The sequence below is a fragment of the Tachypleus tridentatus genome, chromosome 2 (assembly GCF_004210375.1).
Source record: "Tachypleus tridentatus isolate NWPU-2018 chromosome 2, ASM421037v1, whole genome shotgun sequence".
Taxonomy (NCBI): domain Eukaryota; kingdom Metazoa; phylum Arthropoda; class Merostomata; order Xiphosura; family Limulidae; genus Tachypleus; species Tachypleus tridentatus.
This window is the reverse complement of record NC_134826.1, coordinates 88,143,760-88,156,857: the sequence shown is the minus strand read 5'-3', so window position 1 is coordinate 88,156,857 and position 13,098 is coordinate 88,143,760. Positions and strand designations below refer to the sequence as shown.

Here is a 13,098-nt window from a genome sequence, read left to right as displayed (position 1 = left end):
CAAAATAACAACCCGGTATTGTAACTGGTTAAATCATGATAATTGTTAGTTAACAATTTGGTATTGTAAATGGTTATTTCACGACCATTGTTATTTAACAATTTAGCACTGTTAGTGATTACATCACAAACATAGTTAAAAACCCGGTACTGTTAGTGAGTAATCTGAGAAGTTGTTGGTGGATATGTCACTTTATTTCCTTGAAGGTCAGATCATTATGACCTTGTGATATAGAGAGATGGTTTAATAGCACAAATGTACCATTAAATAAATTATATTATGATTTTAGAAAAGAAAATTGTATCTGAAAAACATGAGTGAACAAACCCTCTTTTTAATGTTGAAAATCCAACGGACTTATAATTTTGAAACATTATGTAATGGCAAGGGTTTGTAACAAATAAATATTTTCCCATGTAGCCTTTTATTGTAGGTTTATTTTTATTGTATTAAATAAGAAAGAAACTTACTATCAAATTTTTATTAACTTCAATCAATATTAAAAAAGATACTGAGGCAAATAATTTTTATTACGACATCGGAGTGTTGCGGTTTTGGTTAGTTTCTGTTTGATATCGCTTGAGAGGCGTAACGTATTAAAGTTAGAAGCTGTATCCTGAGGAAACTGATGTGTAATGTCCTTTAAGTTTCATCTGTGTGTTTATCAGGTAATTTGTCATATTTTGGAATTAAGCTTACCTTTTTTTATTACTGTATAATATAACACAGAATATCGTTTTTATAACACTATTGCTATATAACAGTAACAGTACTTTTGTCTGTGTTGCGTCTGACGAAGTGTTTGTTTGTTTTGAATTTCTCACAAAACTATACGAGGGCTATCTGTGCTAGCAGCCCCTAATTTAGCAGTATAAGACTAGAGGGAAAGCAGCTAGTCATAACCACCCACCGCAAACTCTTGGACTACTCTTTTACCAACGAATAGTGTGTGACCGTCATATAATAACGCCGCCACAGCTGAAAGGGCGAACATGTTTGGTGAGACGGGGATTCGAACACGCGACCCTCGGACTGCGAGTTGAGCCCCCTAACCTTCTGGTCGAAAATTATATCATAGACTATATTTAACTGGTATTTTCTTGGCAATTAATAAAGTTTTTATTGTTTTTTTTTTCAGGTTACGTCAATAACAAATTTTAAAATCTTATTAAATAGTCAATATGGTTTCACTTAGGGAAAAATCTTGTCTTACAAGTATTTTGATGTGCTTTAAAAATGTTACTGCATAAGTAGATGAAGGTAAAGGTGTGGATTTGATGTATTTGGATTTTTAGAAAGCATCTGACAAAGTGCCACAAAAAAGGGTTATAAACAGTTCAGTCAAATTAGATTAACATCACAAGTGATGTACCTCAGAGCTCAGTTTTAGGACCTCTGCTCTCTTCAATTCACATCAATGACATAAATGAAGGAATGTTCAATACGTTACTTAAATTTGCTGATGATGTTAATGTCTTGGATGTTACTGGCTGTGAAGAGGGTGCTGCTGATTTAAAATAGGATTTAGTTAATTTAGTGAGTCTGGCAAATAAATGGGTTTTAATTATAATAAATGCAAGGTAATAAATGTGGGTTATCATAATTTGAATTATAAGTATAATTGGGATGGGAATAACCTTAACAGTGTCACAAAAGAAAATGATCTTGTTGTAATGGTTGATCAGTCTCTGAAGCCATCAAAGCAGTGTCATGTTGCTAGTGGTAGGGCAAAGATAATTTCATTGTACAGGTCACTGGTTATGCAACATTTGGAATATTGTGCTCAGTCTTTGGGTCCTTACCTTTGGAAAGATTTTGATTTGTTGGAAAGGGTCACTGTAATAGTGCCTTGGGATGCAGGGGTCATTATATGAGGAGAGATTAAGATCGCAAAAACTGTTTTCTATTGAGAAGAGTTAGAGGAGATCTGGTTGAAGTATTTAAGATTGTAAAAGGAATTGATAATATTGATGCACCAGCATGTAATAGCAAGACTTAAAGAGCTAGGGAACACAAATACAGATTTAAGAAAGGTAGAAGCCATGTTCAGGTAAGACAATTTTATTTTTCAGATATGGTAGTTAGCTTATGGAATGTGTTACCTTCCAATGTTGTGGAGGCAGTAAATTTGAGTGAATTTTAAAAGAAAGCTAGATAGATACATTAATTGTAAGTGCTGGCCTTAAAATTGTTTTTTTTTTAATTTTCATATAATAGTAATAATTAAGCCTATCCATAGAACTATTGCTATAGTCATTTCCTCTGTTTATTATTATTTTTGCAACTATAACAAACAAGCCAGTCCCTACCCTATTTAAAGGCAAACCATTCATTCCAAAAAGCTCCTTTTTTCCACTGAACCAATCCCACAAGTCTAACCACCTATCTACTCATCATTACATACTAACCTAAATCTAGCATTTAGTACTAGTGACCTATTTATATCTTCACCTCAACAGTTAACTCTGGGCAGTACCCATTACAAAATTAAGTTATGGTAATTTTCTTTAAATGACTATCAACCCATTGTACTTATTAATTAGCTCCTATGGCCTACCTTTCCCTATATCCCTATACTAAAACTCTTCTCTCTCAAAGCCCCTTTATCATATCTCCTACTCTCTGTTTCCATGGGTAACATGATTCTTTTTTTCTCTGTTTAACCTACAGATTATTTTATCCACACATCTTGTCAAGGAATAACCTATAACCTTCTTATCATTTCTAAAATTTTTCTGCCATTTTCCAAAGTTCACACTTCTCTTTATTACATCTACTTTGATTATAATAGCCTCCAACTTGTCCTTCAACCTTCATAAAACGTGCATATCTCATTAGTAAAAGGTACAAGCCAGTCCCAAGTTCCCAAATATAATCCACTCATTGTGCTCAATACACCTAACAAACTGTGAACACTTAACTCCTACACTGTTGTATTTATAGTATAAAAATAAATACTCAATACCAAGTACTAGTAGTCTGTCAATAACAGTGTTACTATTAATCCTAATGTTTAAGAATTGACTATATTTTTTATCACTCCTTTGTCTTGTAACAGATTCACTGTTATACATTTATTTTACTATCTAAGTTTGTTTCATTTTAATGAGTGTAACATATATTGTTAAATGTGCATTGCACAAGTCCTGCCTGTTCTATAAATTTGTAAAAGATTCTCGCGCTTAAGAATCAACACTGTATGATACATTTAAAACACTAATGAATGCTAGTGTTATCAATTGAACTTTCTAAAACATGTCCTCAAAGTTTATAAATCGGCGTGCCAAGAGATAGTAATAGAATATTGTTTAGTCACTACATTCAGCATACTATAAGCCTCGGAAGCTATATTGTGATTAACGCATAACAGTCAGAAAAACTACAAACATTTGACCAGAAACGTTTATAGATTTTGAACATCATAAACTTCAGTGAATTCATTTGTATTTCTATGAGCACATTAGATAGTGTCTTTGGTTAAAACTCACGAATGAAAAATAGAGTTGTCTAAGATTCTCATCAAGTGAAGTATATCGATGTATCAGCATAACATTAATTTGCTTGTCATGTGCCTGGACCGTCTTTAAAATATTCAGTTCCAGACCAGATAGAAGACTGAATATTGTTCGTGAGACTGTAAAATATTTGTATTTAAAACTTGTTTGTAATAAACATTATCAATAGTATTATTATTTGTATATTAAAATATATTTCTATTAAGAAATAAAACTGTATCAGTCTTGTTGGCAAATATAAATCTTACACATATTGGCTTTCGGTTAACTTCTAAATTTAAATTTCCAGTTATTTGAAATTTTAATACGTAGTGTATAACATAATAAATCGGAGACTCGTCCGAGATAAACTGTTACCTTAGTACTATAATTTATCTTTAATTATATAGAACTTTGAAAAATAACATAAGTTAATTCTTAAAACACCAAGAGGCAATAAATTAGTTTTTAGATTGTATTTATTAAATAAAACAATGTATTTATCCTTTTCTGCGATATACTAGTAAGTCGAAATATATCTAAACCTAAAGTACCATTACACTTACTAAGCCTAATTTTAAGACTAGTAAAATTTACACCACTAAACTTTGAAGTTATTTGTAGTTGTTATAGTATTATTTAACCTAAATCACTGCAAATTATTAATAGTAAATAATTTTCAGCATCAAATCTAACTTTTCAACCTCCTACCTCTTCAGTCTCGCCCTCTACAATATATCTTAGTTCATTTCAGTGGTAACATTTTAAAATGAGTGTAATAAGAGTAGAGTTAATAAGAAGGATATGTTTAATTTCATAGAGTGATCTATCAGCAGCTACTGAATATTATGAGATACAAATTCAAAAGGGTTCTATGGGTTGTTTCCCAAAGTGAGAGAAGCGTCCACTCCGAGAACCGTGGAATTTTCTGGGGGTGTGGGGGTGCAGTCGCACAAAAATGGTGTGAAAATAAAGATGCTGAATTAATTTTAAATAAACAATAAGCTGATAAAAATTATGTTGAATCAATAAAACAGCATGTCGAAAAGAGCATGTTATTGTTTTCACTAAACTGTTTTTAAATCACCGTGATAAAGTAATCAGGGGGAGTAAAATCACATTTTAAGGCAATTTTATAGATGGCCTCAAATTATTTTATTGGCATCACTTTGTTAGTTTGTTTGGAATTTCGCACAAAGCTACTCGAGGGCTATATGTGCTAGCCGTCCCTAATTTAGCAGTGCAAGACTAGATAGAGGGAAGGCAGCTAGTCATCACCACCCACCGCCAACTCTTGGGCTACTCTTTTACCAACGAATAGTGGGATTGACCGTACCATTATAACCCCCCCCCACGGCTGAAAGGGCGAGCATATTTGGCGCGACGGGGATGCGAATCGGCGACCCTCAGATTACGAGTCGCACGCCTTAACACGCTTGGCCATGCCGGGCCTTTATTGGCATCAAAAAAGCTTCAAAATAAAAAAAATGGGAATCTATGGTTTAGTAGACGTTAGGGGAATTAGTTTCGTAACATGTTTTTCTTTTTATGAAATCATGTTTTCAACTATATCTGTTTCCTTTTCGTGTATTTATCTTTTATTCATTGTTGAAGCATGATAAATGGAAACTGCCTTGAAAACTATATGATATTAATGTTCATTTGGAGATTGCTTGTCCACTTATTTTACTTCAATCCAAAAGTTGCTCTGTGAACCAAATTATATTCAAACATCAACCATACCATTCATATATCATATAAGTAAATTAGTTAGGATTTAAAGATAACGAGAACTGATAACAAATACCTGCGGTGTTTTTATTTTTGAGAAATGTTTACACCTTTTTCCGTAATACCCATACGTTTAATCCGAAAATAATATCCTTTTTTTGTCATCAAATAAAGTTTTTGTTGTATTTTCACAGAATGCAATATGTACTCTTACATAAGCAAATTATTTTCATTGAAATCAAATCACATTTTGTTATGCTTAAAAATGTGGATAACCACTGGCTATAAATTTCTCTAGACCAATGAAATGGTGCATGAATAAGTTACTATTCCTTTTGTAACTTTTAACTCTCTCGTCAGAGTCTTATCGATTGTTCTACAACTTACAAGAAACACACCGCCTGTACATGAACAGTTAACAGACCACATGACTGCATAGTATTTGTTTGTGCGTGCACTTTGACTTTTTTGTTTTTATTTTAATATTTTTATTCATCACTATGGCAACAAGAGGTTGGGTAAATAATATAAACACATTCTGTTATATTTGTGATAAGTTTTTGTTGGTTCTCAAGTTAGGAAATTGACTTCAGATGAACAATTCCAAAGAACAGCGAGAAAAGCTAAAAAAAGAAATGTGGATTACATTTAAAGATGTTATTGACTATTTTTAGGCAACAACTAGAACCCAAATTACGAAAATTATATCAATAACACGCTTAACATCATCAGCAAATTTAAATAACGTATTGAACATTTCTTCATCTATATATGCAAAAATGGCTCATTTGGGTTGAAAAAATATTTTACAACCCAAACGAGCCGTTTTTGCATATATATTTCTCTACAAGTGGGTTTTCTCGACATCACTGATTCCTTCATCTATGTTATTGATGTGAATCAAAGAGAGCAGAGGTCCTAAGACTGGGCTCTGAGGTACATCACTTGTGACGTTAATCTAGTTTGACTGAACTCCATTTGTAACAACTCTAGGTTTTCTTCCTTCAATCCACTCTTCTGTACAATAAGTTAACTTATCCTCCACACCTGTAGGGATAAGTTTATTTATAACCCTTTTATATGGCACTTTGTCAGAAGCTCTCTAAAAATCCAAATACATCAAATCCACACCTTTACCTTCATCTACATATGTAGTAACACTTTCAAAGCATATCAAAATATTTGTTAGGCAAATTTTTTCCCAAAGTGAAATCATGTTGACTATTTAATCAGATTCTAAAATTTGTTACTGATGTTACCTGAGAAAAATAACAATAAATCGATATGTTTTTAAGTCCGTGAAACCTGTACCGCATGTAGAAACCATGTCTGCGCTTATCACTTTACACCCAGTGTACGGTGTGGTTTGGTTTTGTTTTGAATTTTGCACAAAGCTACATGATGGCTATCTGCGCTAGCCGTCCCTAATTTAGCAGTGTAAGACTAGAGGGAAGGCAGCTAGTCATCACCATCCATCGCCAATTCTTGGGCTACTCTTTTACCAACGAATAGTAGGCTTGACCGTCACATTATAACACCTCCACAGCTGAAATGGCGAGCATGTTTGGTGTGACGGGGATTCGAACCTGCGACCTTCGGATTACGAGTGGAGTGCCTTAACCACCTTGCCATGCAAGACTGTACATTTCTGATCGACACCTTAAAAATTATATTTGTATACTTCTGATCAACACCTTAAAAATTATATTTATATACTTCTGATCAACACCTTAAAAATATTGTATTTGTGTATTTTCGATCGACAGCTTAAATATCATGGATTCGATTCTCCTAGGTGGACTTAGCAGATAGCTCGATGTGGCTTTGCTATAACAAAACACACACACACACAGCTTAAAAATATTGTATTTGTATATTTCTATATCCCTGATTGACACTTTTAAAACCGTTGTATGTGTAACTGTAAAATCGACACCTTTTTGATATTGATTTAAATAAACCAATTTGATAAACTGGTTATATTTGATAAACCAACCAATTTGGGTTGGTTTAGGTAGACGTTAAAAGGAAGAGTGGCTTAATGAGTTTCTTTTCCAAAAATCAAGTTTTCAACTGTATCTCTTCGTTTTTTTATTTTGTATACTTTCATTTTATTCATCGATAAATCATAAGAAGTAAATGAACGATAATAATGGCTGCTACTTTAAAACACAGAATTCTGAGAATGTATTTCCTAGTTTTTATATCTTATCAAAATTCTTAATAAATTCAAGTATTTAATTCAGAGCATGGGAACAGTGGAAAGTAAGGTTAACATTAATAACATATGAACATAGCTTGATAGAAAAGGGCTGACGACAAATATGGTCCTAAACTATTAAATTAGAAATGCTGTTCGCTGGCTCGTCAGACTATGTATATATATTCTTTAAATTTCGCGCAAAGCCACACGAGGGCTATCTGCGCTAGGCGTCCCTAATTTAGCAGTGTGGGGCTAAAGGGAAGGCAGTTAGTCACCACCACCCACCGTCAATTTGTGGGCTACTCTTTTTACCAACGAATAGTGAGATTGGCCAAATATTACAAAACCTCCTTGGCTGAAAGGGCGAGTATGTTTGGTGTGACTGGATTTCGAATCCATGGCCCACAGATTGCGAGTTGAACACCTTAATCATCTGGCCATGCTAGGCTCCCATATAATCTGAGTAAAATATAAGGTAATAATACATAACTTTCTTAAGACCAAAAGTAAAACGAAGGATCAGATCGGTACTAGGTTATCGTAGTATTCGGTTGAAGATGAATGTTCCTTTCGTCTAACTCCAAGCCAGATATCATTGTTATTATCTTCATAGCCAAGTGTTGTCTTGACAAAAATAGCAAATCAGCGTCTCTAAAGAAATCGCACGAAATTTGTGTGAATGTGTGTATATTTTTGTCTTTTTTGTATTGTTAAAATACATGCACGACTCGCGGTTTACTGGGTGATGAATATCTTTATATGAACTCTATTGTCTAACCATCAATATATAGTAAACACTATTGCTCAGTTAGAGAAATAAAGTTCCATCAGATGTGACACGTCCTAAACCTTGCATTTACTAGGGAGGATGTCAACAATAGAAAATGATGTTGTGAAGGTAAGTTCATAGCGTAACTTCAGTTTTTGTCCGTCTACTATATATTGTCTTTATTTCATGTGTGTTCTTTCAGGTGTGAACAAGAAATTGAAAAAGGAACAAGCCCTATTATCCTACGCAACACCAATATCAGAATGTACGAAATGAGCTTCTATCTGCATCTGGCAGCCAAAGCCTGTTACATAGTTATCATTGCTGATTTATCAGTAGTTTTTCGATTTGACGTAAAGGTAATCGTTTTTTATTGTTATTGTTTGTTTTTCTGCTAAGTACAGTAGTACTCAATCGGCTCTTTATATTATGTGAGTATAGTTACTCGAATTTTAATGTTAGCCATCAACAATTATTGGTTAAAAATAAGCCAACAGATGGGGCAGTGATATCATCTGAAAATGAAATAATTAAATATAATAAGATGATATTTGTTTTATTCAATAATATTGCGGTTTAACATAAAAATAAGGGTTAAGAAATTTGGTTGCTCATCTTTGAACAGAAAAATTAATTCTAAAGAAGTCTCGCTGCCTTCTAACATTGTCTTGCTGAGTTTAACGTCAAAATATGAGCTGTTTCTGACACGATAAATCACAACTCTCCAACAGGAATTAGAAAAATTGAACTCCAAAGGACTCTCCGCCGAGTATTTAAACAGGAGGCTACAATCCTGGGAAACATTATATCCAGTCTACACAGGCTGGTTTGCAAGTTCTAGTGATTCGATCGCCCTCTATCGTGAAGCCACGAATATAATATCTGACCTTAACGATATCCATAGTGAGTTGTTTGTATTTAAATTAATGTTTTATGATTACGTGTGTTCATTTGTTTTTATATTCCTCAAACCATCACAAGGGTTTCCCGCCCTAGCTGTGCCTTATGTGAACTGATGGACTAGACGAAACGTTACAAGTCTTTTGTTTGTTTGTTTAGGGCCAAAGTTACACAATGGGCTTTCTGTGCTGTACTTACCACAGGTATAAAAAACAACAACAGGTTTTAGCGTTCTAAACCTCTAGACATATCGTTGAGCTATGGGGGAAGGGAGTAGTACCGTCAATCCTTGACAATTTTCATTAAATATTGGGACTTGGCCGTCACTCTTATGATGCTCTCACGGTTCCAAAGGGCAGGGTGCGCTTTTACACAAATGGGTCACGAATCAAAACCCAGGAATTCACAATCTAGCCAGACCAACCACTAGGCCATGCCTGGTAGGATTACCAGTGTGTTTCTTTATAATTTAACCGGAATAAAACAAGGTGCTTTCAGCTTGATCAGTTGACCTGCATATTAACCCAGTAATGGCTAATGACACTACAGTCTTTTTTACATTTATTTAAGTTTCGAGTTCGATATCAAAATTATAAAGTTGGTATTCACTTTCTAAGTATGCCATGACCACTAAATACCTTTTTACTACTTGTTACAATATCCTTTGTTTTCAAAATGTGAAGTTAGCTAATATCTCGCTGTTTGACAACGTTGGTGTCCACTTTACCCCCTAGCTGAAACGACATTCCTTGAACTTGTCGCTCTCAAAAATGCATAAATGGCTATCTTACTCTGTACGCACTGAACTGTTCGAATCTCAACTTTTACCGCTGATTCATCCGAAAGAACTAAATATTGTACTATTGTTTATTCTTGTGGAACCTTTCATATTGTTAGTAACTACAGCAACTTAAAACTCACTTTAATCAGGAGTGAAATATGGATGTATGTATAAGTATGAAATGCATCTTAGATTATACTTAATACATTTTTTTGCTTTGTATACATGCATATACTTGTGCATTATTTATTTTTCTGTATTGTATCTTGGGACGTCATGTAGACATTTACCACGTTACACCAATTTGTGAGTTGAAACATTATAAATTTACATTTGTCTGTCTCAAAACATATTTCTTTCTTCTGTTACTTAAGCCTATTTATTGTGTTTCCCAGTTCTATCTTATTTATTTTATTACTTACTTGACTTCGTCTCTTTCTCTCTCTCTCCTCCCTCCATATATCTATTTGTGTAGTTATTTCTTAAAAGTTCTTTTTCATCGAACAGGTGGTTTCCAATGCCCATTAGATTAGTTTCAAAGTTTGTAACTCGGGAAAAACGATGAAGAATCGGTCATACTACAACCATTTCAAGGTAACGTTGTCAGTCACAGCACTGGTTTGTAGCACTTTCCGTAAAAAACTTAACTTTAAAAATGTTCCCGTACATGATGCTTTGTGTCTTGAAACCTTGGTTTCATTATGAATAAACTGATGACTAATATGTATTAATAGAGAACATTGGTGTGCTTTGTTTGAGAGTTAACCACGAGTGTTAAGTTTCAGTCTTGTGTACGTTTACTAAAGTTGTTCTTTCAATACTTGAAAAGGTTCGAATATCCTGTGGTAAGACGGTAAGACATGAATATCCTGTGGTAAGACATGATATCCTGTGGTAAGATATGAATATCCTGCGGTAAGACTTTCTCACTTCTTCTTGATGGCTTCTTAGCAATGAAGGAATTGATTTTAGGTTTTTCTGATCAACAAGACCTCACTTGATCAGAGGAAGAAACACAATCAAATAGCAAAATGACGGACAGAATCACATCAGTGATTATGTGGGAAAATATGGGAAAAGATTTTAGACTTCCACAGAATGTTGAAAAATATTCGAAGAAAACACTGAAACGCCAAGAGAGTCATAAGGAGCTCAAAACCAAAATTGATGACATCAGCTTTATTGTTCTTGCCCACAGGAGATCTAAAGTATCTTTCCCTTACTTTAGAGACATGCATAGAACCAAGAAATATTGTTTTCAATCGTGATCAATGAAGAAAACCTAATAAGCGACAAAGAGGACAAGACGGCATCTTCAGGTAGTATTTGTAAACTAGGCGTTGGAGTTTGGTTTATTGAGCCGAAAGAGACATTTCTACTCGATACAGTTTTCAGTGGAATGCTTTTTTTGGTAGGTTTTTAATTATATCAGAAAACAGTTTTCAGTGTATTTTATTCAGAAAAATAATTAATGGTATTTCTATTGTACTAATTAGTACGTTCGTTACCAATAAATGTAATAACAACACTATGTAACAAAATTTTTACTTTTTCTTGTTCCTGGGCAGAAAGTGTTATTTTCCAATTGCTTATGTTTAAAGTAAATGGAAAAGACCTATTTTTCTCTTCAAACTTTGCTTTTGTGGTTGGTTTGGTGTTTTATGACACAAAGCAGCTTGGCTATCTGCGCTTGCTTTTGTGACCTGGGTAATGAAATGTTCAGAATATTCCAGGTAGATTCAGTGCTGAGTGGCTGATAGAGAATTTTCTCGAACTTACAAAAATTTGAATAAATTTTAAGAATGTTGTAGAACTTATGAGAATTTTCAGGAACCTTTCAGAATTTTCTAGAACTTTCCATAGTAATATATATACAAGGGCTCACCACTTCAGTTTAGTTCTAGCTGCTTAAGTGAACACATAGACCTAACTGATTTTATCAGAGATGGCATCAAAAAGCTGCAAGCATTCTCCAAACGCATTCTGCTTTGTATGTGGCCAATTTGTCAAGACAAGAGCGAAAAAGTACTCTGTGACAGTATCTGCTAAAATGTGTGAAGTTTACAAGGCATATTTCGGCATGCCTATCGGGGATCAAGACAAACCCTGGGCACTTCATTTTACCTGCGAGCACTGCAAAAAAACTCTAGAAGGTAAGACGGACAATTTTTGCTTGTTTGAATAGTAAGATTTTATATTGAACAAATTTTAGACCTATTAAAATTAAATATCTTTCGATGCACCTCGAAGAGGAATACAACAGCGTCAAGGCCTTGCTAGCAGCCTTGAAGTATGATGAGTATGGCTGGGAGGTGATCAGAGACTTCAAAATGGTGGCATTCCTGATGGGTCTCCAAGGAGACTTTACCAAGTTTCCCTGTTGTCTTTGCCTTTGGGACAGCAGCGACACTGCAGCGCACTACAACAGGAAGCACTGGCCACAACGGATCGAGTTCTCTGTGGAGAGGCACAGTGTCAAGTGTGAGCCAGTAGTGGACCTCCAGAAGGTGTTGTTCCCACCATTACACATAAAATTGGTCCTTATGAAACAATTTGTTACAGCTCTTGATAAGGCGTGTTTTGAGGCTCATTTTAGTATTCCGAAACTAAGTAACATTTTTCTATCTTCATGAGTATTGCTGGTATTTTCAGCGTGAAGAACACTTTTTAAAAACGTCTCGATGCCTAGTTGCGAGTACGTTGTTTCATTTCTATAGGTTACACTTCTTTAATTCAATGACGATCACGTCCGTAAATAAATGATATCTAATAAAATCTCTATACTGAAGCCCTCTAACGATGATCAAATTGAACGAACAAACGCTTTTAGTGCAATAATATAATTCACAGCTTAAAAATATTTTCTAATAACAGACGCAATCTGTTAAGTCCACATATTTTAGGCCTAACTTTAAGTTAAATTATCAGTGCACCACGTGTATGTTTTTTGCTTTGGTTTAGTTAGGGCTAAACATTACCAAACTTATAAATAAAGTTATATACTTATTGATAGTATTATCTACTCCTTCACATTAGACCTTTTTTAAAAAAAAACAAACAAACTTGATAAGATTTTAATACGTTGTGTACAAAATGTCTACTAAAATATAATTACAGCCTTTGAAAGTGCGCGCGTATTTTCAGACCAAAGCTGATTTAACGAATTTAAAAAACAGACAAGAGAAACAAACTGAAAAACTTCCCATAAAACAAACCTAAA

General features: G+C 34.1%; 1 long non-coding RNA gene across 2 annotated transcripts; it reads left to right on the top strand.

The window, feature by feature from the left end:
- Nucleotides 1–575: 575 nt before the first annotated feature.
- On the top strand, nucleotides 576–11,406 carry LOC143244437 (uncharacterized). Of its 2 annotated transcripts, XR_013025086.1 has the most exons (5): nucleotides 576–668; nucleotides 8,400–8,556; nucleotides 8,929–9,100; nucleotides 10,386–10,472; nucleotides 10,708–11,406. It is a non-coding gene; the product is annotated as an uncharacterized LOC143244437 (long non-coding RNA). The 2 variants fall into 2 exon arrangements; XR_013025087.1 differs by lacking the exon at nucleotides 576–668 and having other exon boundaries at nucleotides 6,425–8,556; nucleotides 10,386–11,406.
- Nucleotides 11,407–13,098: the final 1,692 nt, after the last annotated feature.